The sequence below is a fragment of the Panulirus ornatus genome, chromosome 64 (assembly GCF_036320965.1).
Source record: "Panulirus ornatus isolate Po-2019 chromosome 64, ASM3632096v1, whole genome shotgun sequence".
In the NCBI taxonomy this organism is placed as follows: Eukaryota; Metazoa; Arthropoda; class Malacostraca; order Decapoda; family Palinuridae; genus Panulirus; species Panulirus ornatus.
Window position 1 is genome coordinate 103,972 of NC_092287.1, and position 20,103 is coordinate 124,074.

Genomic DNA, 20,103 nt, shown 5'->3' on the forward strand with positions numbered 1-20,103 from the left:
GATATTTTGGAAGGAGGTAAATAAAGTGCGTAAGACAAGGGAACAAATGGGAACCTCAGTGAAGGGCGCTAATGGAGAGGTGATAACAAGTAGTGGTGATGTGAGAAGATGGAGTGAGTATTTTGAAAGTTTGTTCAATGTTTTTGATGATAGAGTGGCAGATATAGGGCGTTTTGGTCGAGGTGGTGTGCAAAGTGAGAGGGTTAGAGAGAATGATTTGGTAAACAGGGAAGAGGTAGCAAAAGCTTTGCGGAAGATGAAAGCCGGCGGGTTTGGATGGTATTGCAGTGGAATTTATTAAAAAAGGGGGTGACTGTATTGTTGAGGTTATTTAGTGTATGTATGATTCATGGTGAGGTGCCTGAGGATTGGCGGAATGCTTGTATAGTGCCATTGTACAAAGGCAAAGGGGATAAAAGCGAGTGCTCAAATTACAGAGGTACAAGTTTGTTGAGTACTCCTGGTAAATTATATGGAAGGGCATTGATTGAGAGGGTAAAGGCATGTACAGAGCATTAGATTGGGGAAGAACAGTGTGGTTTCAGAAGTGGTAGAGGATGTGTGGATCAGGTGTTTGCTTTGAAGAATGTATGCGAGAAATACATAGAAAAGCAAATGGATTTGTATGTAGCATTTATGGATCTGGAGAAGGCATATGATAGAGTTGATAGAGATGCTCTGTGAAAGGTATTAAGAATATATGGTGTGGGAGGCAAGTTGTTAGAAGCAAGTGAAAAGTTTTTATCGAGAATGTAAGGCATGTTTATGTGTAGGAAGAGAGGAAAGTGATTGGTTCTTAGTGAATGTAGGTTTGCGGCAAGGGTGTGTGATGTCTCCATGGTTGTTTAATTTGTTTATGGATGGGATTGTTAGGGAGGTGAATGTAAGAGTTTTGGAAAGAGGCAAGTATGCAGTCTGTTGTGGATGAGAGAACTTGGGAAGCGAGTCAGTTGTTGTTCGCTGATGATACAGCGCTAGTAGCTGATTCATGTGAGAAACTACAAAAGCTGGTGACTGAGTTTGGTAAAGTGTGTGAAAGAATAAGCTGAGAGTAAATGTGAATAAGAGCAAGGTTATTAGGTTCAGTAGGGTTGAGGGACAAGTCAATTGGGAGGTAAGTTTGAATGGAGAGAAACTTGAGGAAGTGAAGTGTTTTAGATATCGGAGTGGATTTGGCAGCGGATGGAACCATGGAAGCTGAAGTGAATCATAGGGTGGGGGAGGGGCGAAAGTTCTGGTAGCGTTGAAGAATGTGTGGAAGTCGAGAACATTATCTCGGAAAGCAAAAATGGGTATGTTTGAAGGCATAGTGGTTCCAACAATGTTATATGGTTGCGAGGCGTGGGCTATAGATAAGAGTTGTGCAGAGGAGGGTGGATGTGATGGAAATTAGATATTTGAGGACAATATGTGGTGCGAGGTGGTTTGATCGAGTAAGTAATAATAGGGTAAGAGAGATGTGTCGTAATAAAAAGAGTGTGGTTGAGAGAGCAGAAGAGGGTGTTTTGAAATGGTTTGGTCACATGGAGAGAATGAGCGAGGAAAGATTGACCAAGAGGATATATGTGTCAGTGGTGGAGGGAAGGAGGAGAAGTGGGAGACCAAATTGGAGGTGGAAAGATGGAGTGAAAATGATTTTGAGTGATCGGGGCCTGAACATGCAGGAGGGTGAAAGGCGTGCAAGGAATAGAGTGAATTGGAACGATGTGGTATACCGCGGTAGAGGTGCTGTCAATGGATTGAACCAGGGCATGTGAAGCGTCTGGGGTTACCCATGGAAAGTCTGTGGGCCTGGATGTGGAAAGGGAGCTGTGGTTTCTGTGCATTATTACATGACAGCTAGAGACCGAGTGTGAACGAATGTGGCCTTTGTTGTCTTTTCCTAGCGCTACCTCGCGCACATGAGGGGGGAGGGGGTTGTTATTGCATGTGTGGCGGGGTGGCGATGGGAATGAATAAGGGCAGACAGTGTAAATAATGTACATGTGCATATATGTATATGTCTGTGTGTGTATATATACATGTATACGTTGAGACGTATAGGTATGTATATTTGCGTGTGTGGACGTGTATGTATATACATGTGTATGTGGTTGGGTTGGGCCATTCTTTCGTCTGTTTTCTTGCGCTACCTCGCGAGACAGCGACAAAGCAAAATAAATAAAATAAATGAATTATATATATATATATATTTTTTTTTTTTTTTTTTATACCTCGTCGCTGTCTCCCGCGGTTGCGAGGTAGCGCAAGGAAACAGACGAAAGAAATGGCCCAACCCCCCCCATACACATGTACATACACACGTCCACACACGCAAATATACATACCTACACAGCTTTCCATGGTTTACCCCGGACGCTTCACATGCCTTGATTCAATCCACTGACAGCACGTCAACCCCTGTATACCACATCGCTCCAATTCACTCTATTCCTTGCCCTCCTTTCACCCTCCTGCATGTTCAGGCCCCGATCACACAAAATCCTTTTCACTCCATCTTTCCACCTCCAATTTGGTCTCCCTCTTCTCCTCGTTCCCTCCACCTCCGACACATATATCCTCTTGGTCAATCTTTCCTCACTCATTCTCTCCATGTGCCCAAACCATTTCAAAACACCCTCTTCTGCTCTCTCAACCACGCTCTTTTTATTTCCACACATCTCTCTTACCCTTACGTTACTTACTCGATCAAACCACCTCACACCACACATTGTCCTCAAACATCTCATTTCCAGCACATCCATCCTCCTGCGCACAACTCTATCCATAGCCCACGCCTCGCAACCATACAACATTGTTGGAACCACTATTCCTTCAAACATACCCATTTTTGCTTTCCGAGATAATGTCCTCGACTTCCACACATTTTTCAAGGCTCCCAAAATTTTCGCCCCCTCCCCCACCCTATGATCCACTTCCGCTTCCATGGTTCCATCCGCTGACAGATCCACTCCCAGATATCTAAAACACTTCACTTCCTCCAGTTTTTCTCCATTTAAACTCACCTCCCAATTGACTTGACCCTCAACCCTACTGTACCTAATAACCTTGCTCTTATTCACATTTACTCTCAACTTTCTTCTTCCACACACTTTACCAAACTCCGTCACCAGCTTCTGCAGTTTCTCACATGAATCCGCCACCAGCGCTGTATCATCAGCGAACAACAACTGACTCACTTCCCAAGCTCTCTCATCCCCAACAGACTTCATACTTGCCCCTCTTTCCAAGACTCTTGCATTTACCTCCCTAACAACCCCATCCATAAACAAATTAAACAACCATGGAGACATCACACACCCCTGCCGCAAACCTACATTCACTGAGAACCAATCACTTTCCTCTCTTCCTACACGTACACATGCCTTACATCCTCGATAAAAACTTTTCACTGCTTCTAACAACTTGCCTCCCACACCATATATTCTTAATACCTTCCACAGAGCATCTCTATCAACTCTATCATATGCCTTCTCCAGATCCATAAATGCTACATACAAATCCATTTGCTTTTCTAAGTATTTCTCACATACATTCTTCAAAGCAAACACCTGATCCACACATCCTCTACCACTTCTGAAACCACACTGCTCTTCCCCAATCTGATGCTCTGTACCTGCCTTCACCCTCTCAATCAATACCCTCCCATATAATTTACCAGGAATACTCAACAAACTTATACCTCTGTAATTTGAGCACTCACTCTTATCCCCTTTGCCTTTGTACAATGGCACTATGCACGCATTCCGCCAATCCTCAAGCACCTCACCATGAGTCATACATACATTAAATAACCTTACCAACCAGTCAACAATACAGTCACCCCCTTTTTTAATAAATTCCACTGCAATACCATCCAAACCTGCTGCCTTGCCGGCTTTCATCTTCCGCAAAGCTTTTACTACCTCTTCTCTGTTTACCAAATCATATATATATATATATATATATATATATATATATATATATATATATATATATATATATATATAGGTAAATGCAAGAGTCCTGGAAAGAGGGGCAAGTATGAAGTCTGTTGGGGATGAGAGAGCTTGGGAAGTGAGTCAGTTGTTGTTCGCTGATGATACAGCGCTGGTGGCTGATTCATGTGAGAAACTGCAGAAGCTGGTGACTGAGTTTGGTAAAGTGTGTGGAAGAAGAAAGTTAAGAGTAAATGTGAATAAGAGCAAGGTTATTAGGTACAGTAGGGTTGAGGGTCAAGTCAATTGGGAGGTGAGTTTGAATGGAGAAAAACTGGAGGAAGTGAAGTGTTTTAGATATCTGGGAGTGGATCTGTCAGCGGATGGAACCATGGAAGCGGAAGTGGATCATAGGGTGGGGGAGGGGGCGAAAATTTTGGGAGCCTTGAAAAATGTGTGGAAGTCGAGAACATTATCTCGGAAAGCAAAAATGGGTATGTTTGAAGGAATAGTGGTTCCAACAATGTTGTATGGTTGCGAGGCGTGGGCTATGGATAGAGTTGTGCGCAGGAGGATGGATGTGCTGGAAATGAGATGTTTGAGGACAATGTGTGGTGTGAGGTGGTTTGATCGAGTAAGTAACGTAAGGGTAAGAGAGATGTGTGGAAATAAAAAGAGCGTGGTTGAGAGAGCAGAAGAGGGTGTTTTGAAGTGGTTTGGGCACATGGAGAGAATGAGTGAGGAAAGATTGACCAAGAGGATATATGTGTCGGAGGTGGAGGGAACGAGGAGAAGAGGGAGACCAAATTGGAGGTGGAAAGATGGAGTGAAAAAGATTTTGTGTGATTGGGGCCTGAACATGCAGGAGGGTGAAAGGAGGGCAAGGAATAGAGTGAATTGGAGCGATGTGGTATACAGGGTTTGACGTGCTGTCAGTGGATTGAATCAAGGCATGTGAAGCGTCTGGGGTAAACCATGGAAAGCTGTGTAGGTATGTATATTTGCGTGTGTGGACGTGTGTATGTACATGTGTATGGGGGGGGGGGTTGGGCCATTTCTTTCGTCTGTTTCCTTGCGCTACCTCGCAAACGCGGGAGACAGCGACAAAGTATAAAAAAAAAAAAAAAAAAAATATATATATATATATATATATATATATATATATATATATATATATATATATATATATGTGAGAAATGTATGTGAGAAATACTTAGAAAAGCAAATGGATTTGTATGTAGCATTTATGGATCTGGAGAAGGCATATGATAGAGTTGATAGAGATGCTCTGTGGAAGGTATTAAGAATATATGGAGTGGGAGGCAAGTTGTTAGAAGCAGTGAAAAGTTTTTATCGAGGATGTAAGGTATGTGTACGTGTAGGAAGAGATGAAAGTGATTGGTTCTCAGTGAACGTAGGTTTGCGGCAGGGGTGTGTGATGTCTCCATGGTTGTTTAATTTGTTTATGGATGGGGTTGTTAGGGAGGTGAATGCAAGAGTTTTGGAAAGAGGGGCAAGTATGAAGTCTGTTGGGGATGAGAGAGCTTGGGAAGTGAGTCAGTTGTTGTTCGCTGATGATACAGCGCTGGTGGCTGATTCATGGGAGAAACTGCAGAAGCTGGTGACTGAGTTTGGTAAAGTGTGTGAAAGAAGAAAGTTAAGAGTAAATGTGAATAAGAGCAAGGTTATTAGGTACAGTAGGGTTGAGGGTCAAGTCAATTGGGAGGTGAGTTTGAATGGAGAAAAACTGGAGGAAGTGAAGTGTTTTAGATATCTAGGAGTGGATCTGGCAGAGGATGGAACCATGGAAGCGGAATTGGATCATAGGGTGGGGGAGGGGGCGAAAATTCTGGGAGCCTTGAAGAATGTGTGGAAGTCGAGAACATTATCTCGGAAAGCAAAAATGTGTATGTTTGAAGGAATAGTGGTTCCAATAATGTTGTATGGTTGCGAGGCGTGGGCTATGGATAGAGTGGGGCGCAGGAGGATGGATGTGCTGGAAATGAGATGTTTGAGGACAATGTGTGGTGTGAGGTGGTTTGATCGAGTAAGTAATGTAAGGGTAAGAGAGATGTGTGGAAATAAAAAGAGCGTGGTTGAGAGAGCAGAAGAGGGTGTTTTGAAATGGTTTGGGCACATGGAGAGAATGAGTGAGGAAAGATTGACCAAGAGGATATATGTGTCGGAGGTGGAGGGAACGAGGAGAAGTGGGAGACCAAATTGGAGGTGGAAAGATGGAGTGAAAAAGATTTTGTGTGATCGGGGCCTGAACATGCAGGAGGGTGAAAGGAGGGCAAGGAATAGAGTGAATTGGAGCGATGTGGTATACCGTGGTTGACGTGCTGTCAGTGGATTGAATCAGGGCATGTGAAGCGTCTGGGGTGAACCATGGAAAGCTGTGTAGGTGTGTATATTTGCGTGTGTGGACGTATGTATATACATGTGTATGGGGGTGGGTTGGGCCATTTCTTTCGTCTGTTTCCTTGCGCTACCTCGCAAACGCGGGAGACAGCGACAAAGCAAAAAAAAAACAAATATATATATATATATATATATATATATATATATATATATATATATATATATATATATATATATATATATATTCCTACGAGTCTACGGGGAAAATGAAACACGATAAGTTCCCATGTGCACTTTCGTGTATTAATCACATCATCAGGGGAGACAAGAGAAATATAACAGTCAGTTGATATACATCGAAGAGATGAAGCCAGGACACCATTAGGTAAACATGCTTCATCTCTTCGATGTATATCAAGTGACTTGTATATCTCCCTTGTATCTCCCATGATGATGTGATTATTACACGAACGTGCACTTGGGAACTTATCGAGTTTCATTTTCCCCGTGGACTCATAGGAATATCTTGATCACGCGCAAAAATTTTTATCCTTTTTGATATATATATTTTTTTTTCTTTTTTTTCTTGTTTTGTCGCTGTCTCCCGCGTTTGCGAGGTAGCGCAAGGAAACAGACGAAAGAAATGGCCCAACCCTCCCCCATACACATGTATATACATACGTCCACACACGCAAATATACATACCTACACAGCTTTCCATGGTTTACCCCAGACGCTTCACATGCCCTGATTCAATCCACTGACAGCACGTCAACCCCGGTATATCACATCGATCCAATTCACTCTATTCCTTGACCTCCTTTCACCCTCCTGCATGTTCAGGCCCCGATCACACAAAATCTTTTTCACTCCATCTTTCCACCTCCAATTTGGTCTCCCACTTCTCCTCGTTCCCTCCACCTCCGACACATTTATCCTCTTGGTCAATCTTTCCTCACTCATTCTCTCCATGTGCCCAAAAAATTTCAAAACACCCTTTTCTGCTCTCTCAACCACGCTCTTTTTATTTCCACACATCTCTCTTACCCTTACGTTACTTACTCGATCAAACCACCTCACACCACACATTGTCCTCAAACATCTCATTTCCAGCACATCCATCCTCCTGCGCACAACTCTATCCATAGCCCACGCCTCGCAACCATACAACATTGTTGGAACCACTATTCCTTCAAACATACCCATTTTTGCTTTCCGAGATAATGTTCTCGACTTCCACACATTCTTCAAGGCTCCCAGAATTTTCGCCCCCTCCCCCACCCTATGATCCACTTCCGCTTCCATGGTTCCATCCGCTGCCAGATCCACTCCCAGATATCTATAACACTTTACTTCCTCCATTCCTCCAGTTTTTCTCCATTCAAACTTACCTCCCATTTGACTTGACCCTCAACCCCACTGTACCTAATAACCTTGCTCTTATTCACATTTACTCTTAACTTTCTTCTTTCACACACTTTACCAAACTCAGTCACCAGCTTCTGCAGTTTCTCACATGAATCAGCCACCAGCGCTGTATCATCAGCGAACAACAACTGACTCACTTCCCAAGCTCTCTCATCCCCAACAGACTTCATATATATATATATATATATATATATACATATATATATATATAATGTGTGTGTGTGTGTGTGTGTGTGTGTGTGTAGAACATCAGATTAGGGAGGAGCAGTGTGGTTTCAGAAGTGCAGAATGTATGCGAGAAATAGAAAAACAGATGGATTTGTATATGGCGTTTATGGATCTGGAGAAGGCATATGATAGGGCTAATAGAAATGCTTTGCGGAAGGTCTTAAGAATGTATGGTGTTCGAGATAAGCTGCTAGAAGCAGTGAGAAATATTAATAGAGTGTGTAAGACATGTATACGAGTAAGAAGAGAGTAGAGTTATTGGTTCCCAGTAAAAGTCAGTCTGCGGCAAGGACGGTTGTTTAATTTGTTTATGAATGGGGTGGTAAGGGAGGTAAATGCAAGAGATTTGGGGACAGGGGCGAGTATGCAGTCTGTTGAGGATGAAAGGGCCTGGGACGAGAGTCAATTGTTGTTCACCGATGATACAGCTCTGGTGGTTGATTCGAGTGAGAAACTGCAGAAGTTGGTGACAATTTCTCAAAAGTGTGTGAAAGGAGGGAGTTGAGAGTAAATGTGGATAAGAGCAAGATTATTAGGTTCAGCAAGACTGAAGGACAAGGTAGTTGGGATGTAAGTTTGAATGGAGAAAAAATGGAGGAAGTGAAGTGCTTTAGGTTTCTGGAAGTTCTGGGAGCGATGAAGAACGTGGAGAGAACGTTATCTAGGAGAGAAAAAAAGGGGTATGTTTGAAGGAATAACAATTCCAATAATCTTATGTTTGCAAGGCATAGACTATAGATAGGGATGTACGGAGGAAGGTGGTTGTGTTGGAAACGAAATATCTGAAGACAATATGTGTTGTGAGGTGGTGTGATCGAGTAAATAATGAAAGGAAGACAGATGTGTGGTATTATAAAGAGTGGTTGAGAGATCAGAATAGGGTGTATTGAAATAGTTTGGGTATATGGAAGGAACGAGTGAAGAAAAGGTTGACAATGAGCATGTCTGTTAGAGGTGGTGAGAACAAGGAGAAGCGTCGACGAAATTGGAGGTGAAAGATTTTGGGCGATTTAGGCTGAACATGCAGGTGGTTGAGAGGCGTGCAAGGAATAGAGTGAATTGGGACGACATGGCATACTGGGGTCGACGTGCTGTCGATGGACTGAACCAAGGCATGCGAAACGTCTGGGGTAAACCATGGAATTGTCTATGGTGCACAGTTATGGATAGGGAGCCATGGTTTAGGTGCCATTACTCACGACAGCTAGATAATGAGTGCGAGCGGATGTGCCCTAATTTCGTGTTTCCAGGCGCTACCTCGCTGACGCAGAGGGTGTCGATACTGTTTCCTGTAGAGCAAGGTGGCGCCGAGATTTGATAAAGGCGAGGAAGTATGAATATGTATAATCTGCCGAAGAAATTCTCCGAGGTCCCACAGGTGTAGGGTATGGGTACTAGTCTGGTAACGGTAAAAAAAACCTCACTGCCAAATGTACGATGAACCGTATTGTTGCCCACCTTACAACGAGACCCTACAATACTTTAGGGTCACACACAGTCCTAATGTAATCTATGATGGAAAAGAATTTCTAGGATTTATTTTTTCCCCTTCGGTCAGCGTGTTACGTATATTTCAGCTGACAAGTAAACTGCAGTAGACTCATTATAGTATCCGCTTCTTTCATTATGTATGTATCCCTGAAGGTCACAATCTTAAGGGGCACTTGATACGTGTGTGACTTTTGAAATGACTGAAATAGCGATATTTTCCGTGGATTTGGAGGTGTCGGAGGCAGGTCAAACGGTTCCATTAACTGACATGGAGACAGAGTAGGAGATCCAAGAGGTTATGTTAACAGGACACAGCAGCTAGTCCATCCTTGCCCCAACAAACCCACGAGAACATCACATCTTGGACCTGCAAGCCTGGGGCTACGTTGATGGCTCATGTTAAAGTAATAATTAACGTGGAACATACTTATATTTTAGCAAATGAGCGTGTGTATGAACTGCTGGATTCCATAGCATTGATCCATACAAGTATATGTTGCACGAATGTGGGCACTTCAGTCCGAACACTTATATTCTTAGGTCTCTATCAGTGTCATTAACCATATCTGTTACTACTAGCCGTCACTTTATATACCACAGAGCAGTGCGCTCAGAACAATACCAACGTCCTTACCAGGCTCTCCCTTAAATGTACATTTAGGCTCGATTTGTATCAACATCTTTAATCACCAATATTGCTTCCACAACATATATTTTGCTCTTGATAACCGAGTTGTAACCACCTTTTAGCCTAAATAACCTCAAGGTCAGCAAATATCTGCAAAGACGAACATATCTGCTGCTTGCCGTCTTCTAGGCTGTAATCACCTAATGGCTACCTGCCCACCTCCTACACTTTCCACACATCATAACCACACACACACAACAATACCAGGCATTCAATGCATTTTCGATTATCAGATACTGCAATTATCAAAGATTGATATTCCATGTAGACCCAGTGTTTAGGTTGATTGGTTGTTTGGGCTTTAGGCCTATCAACTGCCAGGTTCATTAAGGCTTTCAACGTAAGCTACATCCACCAATCGAAAAATCTTTAACACCTTCTTCAAGTGTTGAAGGTAATTCTAAGACCACACGCATTTCTCACTATGCATATGGCCCATTGGCAAGACTAAAATTTGGGCATTATAAGTTCGTCACCTGCTGAACGTGCAGATATCGTTAAGTTGCCACGATGTTTATTCTGGCTACCAATGCATATTGCACAGAGTTTCATGGTATTTACATGGTTTATTGGTCTTCGTGCTAATATGACAATCTACATTGCACTCATATGATACATTTGAATCGTATGCCTTATTTGTTATGTTTTCTGGCCTGAACAAAAATCTGATTAGTGTCGAAGGATAAATAACAGCATCAGAGATGAATGCAGGTTAAAGAAATGAGACAGGGGAGCGGAAATTTTGAGTACCGGTCATTTCAAATACCAATATAGTTCAACGGAGGTTTCATAAGCTTACCCTCGATATTAATGAAATCTTATGATTGATGCTTCTCCTATATTTATAACTGACATTAAACTTTAGGATAATAGGAACCCCAATAAAGTTAATAATAGGAGTGCGAGTGTTCTGTCTAAAGTAAAACAATTTGTGTACAAACAGTGACCGTATTGATAGTGTATTCAGATCCTATGAGATATGGGATGGACAACAATATTACTTATGGACGACTGCAATTATTGATTACCGTATTTGTTAGCCAGAGATGACGGGGGAGGAGCGGTATGTAATAATATGTGAGGACTTACCGTGTAGGGTGGGTGAGGACTGTGGCGGATTATATAGTAGATTTACGGGAATGATAGTGATGGGCGTGTTTGAACAAACGGCGGGTGGGATGAGGAAAAAGGAACATACGATATTGGTTACTCAGGGGCATATTGTTATTCCAGCTGCGATTTTTCACTTACCTGCATAAGTAATATCCTTCCTGGGTAGGGCAGAGCCATGACACTAACGTTTCAACAGGCCCAGACCATCCATCAATGACCTTCCTGATTAAGAAGGGATTGAGGGAGGTGAGAGTCGTTGCTCCGGTCGCATGATGCGGCCAAAGCATAATGACCATTTTTATTTTTGATCGAAGGTCCGTCCCTACTACCCCCTAGGGGAGCAGTGGATGGCTTACCTGGGTCCATCCTAGGGGGCTAACCCCAAAGTCTGGGGTGGCAAACCACCCCAGACAGTGGGAAAAGAAAAATAGCTACCCCCCCCCCCCCCCACACACACACAAAAAAAAAAAAGAATCAGGCAATTGTTTTATGCGAAAAAATTTTCGGGGCGGAGCTAATTGCACAAGACCAGGCGAAGTTTTGTGGACACCCGTCAATAAAATATCAATTCTGCACAAAACAACCTCATAAAAATATTGATGAACAATAGATTTAGAAAAATTACCTTCAAAACAAAGTTAGGGTAGCGACAATGCAGGGGTGAATAACTACAAGCTAGCTCTGAAAGAGGACAGCAGCTCCGTACACGTCGGTAGTTGGTGAGCGATGCATGTAAGGACCGGTGCCAAACCATGGAGGTAAATCCAGTTCATACCTTGGTTTCCAGGTTCGTATGAACAACACTGTTTCAACCATTATATGAAGCCGACACGTTGAATGACGATATTGGGGAATAAAAGTGAGTTTGTGTATTACGATGAGTGTGTGCAGATTAGTGAATCGGACAAACGCTGGTTTTCATAAATTTCTGCTAAACGAATGGTTGTATCACTATGATATTTCAGCACACTATCCTTAACACCCGGGCTTCATTTATGGCTGACACCACATTGCTATATATGCTATATGAGGAGTTTACTGAGTGATATTAAGCCTACGCCAGTCATCATATCGAAGGCGTTATAGAGAATCGGACGAGTGTGGGGTACTCGTCTAACCCTCTCTCAACACCTCGAACACCCCCATGACCCCCCCCCCCCCCCAAATATCGCAGTGTCTCCCTCCCCATTTCCGTCTTCACCTCCATATTTACACCATCCATTTTCTATTTTTGATTTTGTCGTATTCTAATTAGGTACATAAATAATAGGTATGACAGTATGTATATATGTATCATACATTAGTAATAATATGTAATACAGTTACTGTGTGTGGACGTGAAAACCAGAGTGCGTCAAACGACCATGAAAGCAACAGGTAATCCCGTTGTTAATAACCGACGTGTCGACGGCGACCAGAAGGATGAAGTCAGTTTTGGTTTTGGACAACCAAATGAAATCGTTTATGGTTACTTAATGTGTTCTTTACGTTTTTAAATAAGAAATGTATGCCTTAATATAATATCGACAGTCCCCCATACCCCCCCCCTCTCTGAGGTATGGGGTACCCCATCCCGAGGTTACAACTCTAGCGACTACCGAGGCGCGCGCGGTCATCATCAGCAACAATGTTGTCCTTCTGCCTCCGTGGATGCAGGACAGCGTTTGTTCTTTGTCTTGTCACGTTGCACAAACGTGAATGCACCCGCGGTAGAACGTACATAAGTTTGAATAGGTGTGTAGACAATATATTGTGGTTTGAACATACATTATTGCATCTATATACATATGAAATATGAAAGTAAAGCAGACTGTATTGTGTCGCAATGTCATATTAATTATCATAGTAAGGTGAGACGAAAAGTATAACATAACATTAGTCTTTATGCACACAGACCTTACGAGCGAGTTGCGCACATCGTGGGCATGACTGTGTCAAGAGTGAGGGTCATAGTCAGCACCACCACCACAGCCACCCCTTCCACACCGGCACCACCACCACCTACATCGGCTGGTTGTGATAACTTTACCGTCGGTGCAATACGGCGCCACATCCACAAGAAGTTTTCGGAAAAGCAATATTTAACACTGAGAGTCATATCAGCCGACCTGAAAACACATGGTATCCTCCCGGATACCTCTGACACAACAGTTTGGCGGATCCTGCTCATCATGGGATTTCAACACAGAGTGTCACAGCGAAAGATGTATGTAAGGAGGGAATCGCTGGACGTTGTGTGTCGTCGGATTGACGCTCTCCGGGCTCTACAGCGCCACCGATAGGAGGGAAGGAAGGTGGTATATGTGGATGAGATGTGGTTTACCACCAGGATAGGCCACAGTAGGGAATGGGTAGATTCCACACAGACTCCAAGCAACACCACGTACAGTCGTCAGGTACCACCACCTGGTGAAGGGGAGCGATCTGTAGTGGTCGCAGGTGGCACTGACGAAGGCTTTGTTGACGGCTCATACCTGTGCTATCCAGCCAAGACCAACCAGGGTGATTATCATGGAGAAATGAATGCCGAACTGTTCCTGCGATGGCTAACAACGCAGCTCCTTCCGTCACTGCCAGAGCCATTGGTACTTGTGCTAGACAATGTACCATACCACAGCCAGCTGACGAAGGAGAGTCGACGCCCTACCACATCCACCAGGACGGCGGACCTCATCAGGTGGCTGCAGAAGCGCAAGATTTCCATCCCACCTGCTGCCACTCGCCCTGAGCTGCTGGTCCTCTGCCAGCAGAACCGTCCACAGCCCCAGTATAAGATCGACAACACCATCCGTATGTGGGGCCACCAGGTCACACTGTTGCCACCTGGCCACCCCGAGCTCAACGCCATCCAGCAAGTATGGGGATTTATGAAGCGTCATGTGCGCTCCACACTCCAGCGGTTTACCCGGACGGACCTAAAGGCAAGATTGGAAGAAGCCAGACAATTGGTACACAAGGACGTGTGGGCGGGAGCTGTTCAGCACTCCCGTAAATTTGAAGAAGAATGCTGGAGGACTAACAACATACACGAGGGAGTCGAACCCGTTATTGTTAAAATCGCCAGTGATGCTGAAGACGATGACGTTTTCTTTGATAGTGGTTACGAATAGATATGGTTTTCTCATGTTGTCATCATTTTATTCCTACAGCATTATATATATATATATATATATATATATATATATATTTTTTTTTTTTTTTTTTTTTTTTTTATACTTTGTCGCTGTCTCCCGCGTTTGCGAGGTAGCGCAAGGAAACAGACGAAAGAAATGGCCCAACCCCCCCCCCCCCCCCGTACACATGTACATACACACGTCCACACACGCAAACATACCTACACAGCTTTCCATGGTTTACCCCAGACGCTTCACATGCCTTGATTCAATCCACTGACAGCACGTCAACCCCTGTATACCACATCGCTCCAATTCACTCTATTCCTTGCCCTCCTTTCACCCTCCTGCATGTTCAGGCCCCGATCACACAAAATCTTTTTCACTCCATCTTTCCACCTCCAATTTGGTCTCCCTCTTCTCCTCGTTCCCTCCACCTCCGACACATATATCCTCTTGGTCAATCTTTCCTCACTCATTCTCTCCATGTGCCCAAACCATTTCAAAACACCCTCTTCTGCTCTCTCAACCACGCTCTTTTTATTTCCACACATCTCTCTTACCCTTACGTTACTTACTCGATCAAACCACCTCACACCACACATTTTCCTCAAACATCTCATTTCCAGCACGTCCATCCTCCTGCGCACAACTCTATCCATAGCCCACGCCTCGCAACCATACAACATTGTTGGAACCACTATTCCTTCAAACATACCCATTTTTGCTTTCCGAGATAATGTTCTCGACTTCCACACATTTTTCAAGGCTCCCAAAATTTTCGCCCCCTCCCCCACCCTATGATCCACTTCCGCTTCCATGGTTCCATCCGCTGACAGATCCACTCCCAGATATCTAAAACACTTCACTTCCTCCAGTTTTTCTCCATTCAAACTCACCTCCCAATTGACTTGACCCTCAACCCTACTGTACCTAATAACCTATATGTATGTATGTATATATATATATATATATATATATATATATATATATATATATATATATATATATAAAGAGAGAGAGAGAGAGAGAGAGAGAGAGAGAGAGAGAGAGAGAGAGAGAGAGAGAGAGAGAGAGAGGGCGAAAATATATGCAGATTATAATTTCGTGATATTATAAATATGAAAGAGGCAAGTCAACAAACTGACAGTATATTAACTGGACCAGGTTAACAGTTTATGATGGGTAGGTACACAGTATGTACTAATAACAGCAATAACATTTTCTAGAAGATCCAGACCACAGGTAATGGCAGTACATTGTCTTCACTTGGTTGACCATAAGGACTGTAAAATCGAAATACTACATGTATGTACATATGTTGTTGTACAGTAATTATCAACGTGAAGTACATCTTGCGTCTCTGGAATTGTGTCATACTGTTAGTTGATAATCATGCCTATACATATACACCTACATAACATTCTATTACAATTATATACTAAAGTTATGGGAAAATAGGGAGGGACACAAGGTTGGGTGATGAGAAGTTAGGGGGAGAAGAGGGGGGATAACGAGGGCGAGAAGGTGGGGAATTGGGAGGGTTTTGGGGGGGGAGGGCGACACTTTCCCTCAAAAACGTCAATATGACTACTCGGCTTTGTATTTTTTTCACGAGTAAATTCCTCACATAACACATATAGCAATGTGGTATGTCAGCCATACATTTGGCCCGGGTGTTAAAGATAGTGGGCTGATATAATGATACAATGAATCGTTTATGAGATATTTGCGAAAAATAGCGTTTGTCCGCCGCTGAAACGTATAGTAGTATGGTGATAGTTAACCAGTGTTATTAATCACTTTATTATTTCACAATCATTTCTGTTCTGATCCCATTGTAAATCTTTCCTTTACAACTATCATACTCCCCGCCCTTTGTTAGTTTCACACCCCTCTCCCTCCTTTGGTCTCCTCCCAATTGGGCCTGCAACCAGCTTCGAACGTAGTCTGGAATTATTTGTGTTATATTTTCCATTTATAATCAACGTTCAATAATGTCATATATCTAAATCATGACACTGAACTGGTCAGTGTTAAATGGACTTTACGTACTTAAATCCACTTTTCGTCACCCAACACTGTACGACATCTGTGACAGACTAGCCTATGTGTGATCTTACTACACATACAACGGACGTTATATATTTAGATTCTGATCATGTGTTTTATTTCATCCTCCTCATATCTTACTACTATATGTAAGATAAACGATTTTCTCCATAGCCGTAAGCCTACTGATTATATAAAACCTTACATACACGGCATCTCATACTATGCAGTGTCACCAGATACCTTACCTAACACTCATTACTCTCGAACTATCTGTGAACTTATTCGACAGGCACTACATGTCTATACATGCATATGTACCTGTATGTACATGTATATGTATGTATATATGTATGTGTTGATTTGTGTATGTATGTATATGTGTGTATATGAGAGGATGAGTAATTCTTCGTCTGTTTCCTGGCGCTACCTCGCTATCCTGGGAAATGGCGATCGAGTATGATAAATAGATAAATAAACAATATATATATATATATATATATATATATATATATATATATATATATATATATATATATATATATATATATATATATATATATATACATTATATATATATATATATATATATATATATATATATATATATATATATATATATATATATATATATATATGTGTGTGTGTGTGTGTGTGTGTGTGTGTGTGTGTGTGTGTGTGCGGGGTAGCGCTAGGAAAAGACAACAAAGAACATTCGTTTACACTCAGCCTCTAGCTGTCATGTAATAATGCACCGAAACCACAGCTCCCTTTCCACATCCATGCCCCACAGAACTTTCCATGGTTTACCCCAGACGCTTCACATGCCCTGGTTCAATCCATTGACAGCACGTCGACCCCGATATACCACATCGTTCCAATTCACTCTATTCCTTGCCCGCCTTTCACCCTACTGCATGTTCAGGCCCACTCAAAATCTTTTTCACTCCATCTTTCCACCTCCAATTTGGTCTAACACTTCTCCTCCTTCCCTCCACCCCTGACACATATATCCTCTTGGTCAATCTTTCCTCACTCATTCTCTCCATGTGACCAAACAATTTCAAAACACCCTCTTCTGCTCTCTCAAACATACTCTTTTTATTTCCACACATCTCTCTCACCCTTACATTACTTACTCGATCAAACCACCTCACACCACATATTGTCCTCAAACATCTCATTTCCAGCAAAGCCACCCTCCTGCGCACAACTCTATCCATAGCCCACGCCTCGCAACCATACAACATTGTTGGAACCACTATTCCTTCAAACATACCCAATTTTGCTTTCCAAGATAATGATCTCGACTTCCAAACATTCTTCAAGGTTCCCAGAATTTTCGCCCCCTCCCCCACCCTATCATTCACTTCCGCTTCCATAGTTCCATCCGCTGCCAGATCCACTCCCAGATATCTAAAACACTTCACTTCCTCCAGTTTCTCTCCATTCAAACTTACCTCCCAATTGACTTGACCCTCAACCCTACTGTACCTAATAACCTTGCTCTTGTTTACCTTTACTCTCAACTTTCTTCTTTCACACACTTTACCAAACTCAGTCACCAGCTTCTGCAGTTTCTCACACGAATCAGCCATCAGCGCTGTATCATCAGCGAACAACAACTGACTCACTTCCCAAGCTCTCTCATCCACAACAGACTTCATACTTGCCCCTCTTTCCAAAACTCTTGCATTCACCTCCCTAACAACCCCATCCATAAACAAATTAAACAACCATGGAGACATCACACACCCCTGCCGCAAACCTACATTCACTAAGAACCAATCACTTTCCTCTCTTCCTACACGTACACATGCCTTACATCGTCGATAAAAACTTTTCACTGCTTCTAACAACTTGCCTCCCACATCATATATTCTTAGTACCTTTCACAGAGCATCTCTATCAACTCTATCATATGCCTTCTCCAGATCCATAAATGCTACATACAAATCCTTTTGCTTTTCTAAGTATTTCTCACATACATTCTTCAGAGCAAACACCTGATCCACACATCCTCTACCATTTCTGAAACCACACTATCCCTGGGGATAGGGGAGAAAGAATATTTCCAACGCATTCCTCACGTGTCGTAGAAGGCGACTAAAGAGGACGGGAGCGGGGGGCCAGAAACCCTTCCCTCCTTGTATTTTGACTTTCTAAAAGGGGAAACAGAAGAAGGAGTCACACGGGGAGTGCTCATCCTCCTCGAAGGCTCAGATTGGGGTGTCTAAATGTGTGTGGATGTAACCAAGATGAGAAAAAAGGAGAGATAGCTAGTATGTTTGAGGAAAGGAACCTGGATGTTTTGGCTCTGAGTGAAACGAAGCTCAAGGGTAAAGGGGAAAAGTGGTTTGGGAATGTCTTGGGAGTAAAGTCAGGGGTTAGTGAGAGGACAAGAGCAAGGGAAGGAGTAGCACTACTCCTGAAACAGGAGTTGTGGGAGTATGTGATAGAGTGTAAGAAAGTAAATTCTAGATTGATATGGGTAAAACTGAAAGTTGATGGAGAGAGATGGGTGATTATTGGTGCTTATGCACTTGGGCATGAGAAGAAAGATCATGAGAGGCAAGTGTTTTGAGAGCAGCTGAATGAGTGTGTTAGTGGTTTTGATGCACAAGACCGGGTTCTAGTGATGGGTGATTTGAATGCAAAGGTGAGTAATGTGGCAGTTGAGGGAATAATTGGTATACATGGGGTGTTCAGTGTTGCAAATGGAAAGGGTGAAGAGCTTGTGGATTTGTGTGCTGAGAAAGGACTGGTGATTGGGAATACCTGGTTTAAAAAGCGAGATATACATAAGTATACGTATGTAAGTAGGAGAGATGGCCAAAGAGCGTTATTGGATTATGTGTTAATTGATAGGCGCGCGAAAGAAAGGCTTTTGGATGTTAGTGTGCTGAGAGGTGCAGCTGGAGGGATGTCTGGTCATTATCTTGTGGAGGCGAAGGTGAAGATTTGTGGTGGTTTTCAGAAAAGAAGAGAGAATGTTGGGGTGAAGAGAGTGGTGAGAGTAAGTGAGCTTCGAAAGGAGACTTGTGTGAGGAAGTACCAGGAGAGACTGAGTACAGAAAGGAAAAAAGTGAGAGCAAAGGAGGTAAGGGGAGTGGGGGAGGAATGGGATGTATTTAGGGAAGCAGTGATGGCTTGCGCAAAAGATGCTTGTGGCATGAGAAGCGTGGGAGGTGGGATGATTAGAAAGGGTAGTGAGTGGTGGGATGAAGAAGTAAGATTATTAGTGAAAGAGAAGAGAGAGGCATTTGGACGATTTTTGCAGGGAAAAAATGCAAATGAGTGGGAGATGTATAAAAGAACGAGGCAGGAGGTCAAAAGAAAGGTGCAAGAGGTGAAAAAGAAGGCAAATGAGAGTTGGGGTGAGAGAGTATCATTAAATTTTAGGGAGAATAAAAAGATGTTTTGGAAGGAGGTAAATAAAGTGCGTAAGACAAGGGACAAATGGGAACTTCAGTGAAGGGGGCTAATGGGGAGGTGATAACAAGTAGTGGTGATGTGAGGAGATGGAGTGAGTATTTTGAAGGTTTGTTGAATGTTTGATGATAGAGTGGCAGATATAGGGTGTTTTGGTCGAGGTGGTGTGCAAAGTGAGAGGGTTAGGGAAAATGATTTGGTAAACAGAGAAGAGGTAGTAAAAGCTTTACGGAAGATGAAAGCCGGCAAGGCAGCTGGTTTGGATGGTATTGCAGTGGAA

At 42.9% G+C, this 20,103-nt stretch overlaps 1 protein-coding gene and 1 pseudogene across 2 annotated transcripts in view; one reads left to right on the top strand and one right to left on the bottom strand.

Moving 5' to 3' along the window:
* LOC139746334 (uncharacterized) overlaps positions 1–20,103 on the bottom strand; it is an 87,851-nt gene that overhangs the window by 40,993 nt on the left and 26,755 nt on the right. The window contains exon 1 of one of the 2 annotated variants that reach the window (XM_071657491.1): positions 11,852–11,873. The exons of the other annotated variant lie outside the window; for it this stretch is intronic. The gene's annotated coding sequence lies outside the window, so the exon portion shown is untranslated. Of the gene's footprint in view, positions 1–11,851; positions 11,874–20,103 lie in introns of those variants that run through there. 2 annotated transcript variants of the gene reach the window in all.
* On the top strand, positions 11,160–14,336 carry LOC139746271 (uncharacterized; annotated as a pseudogene).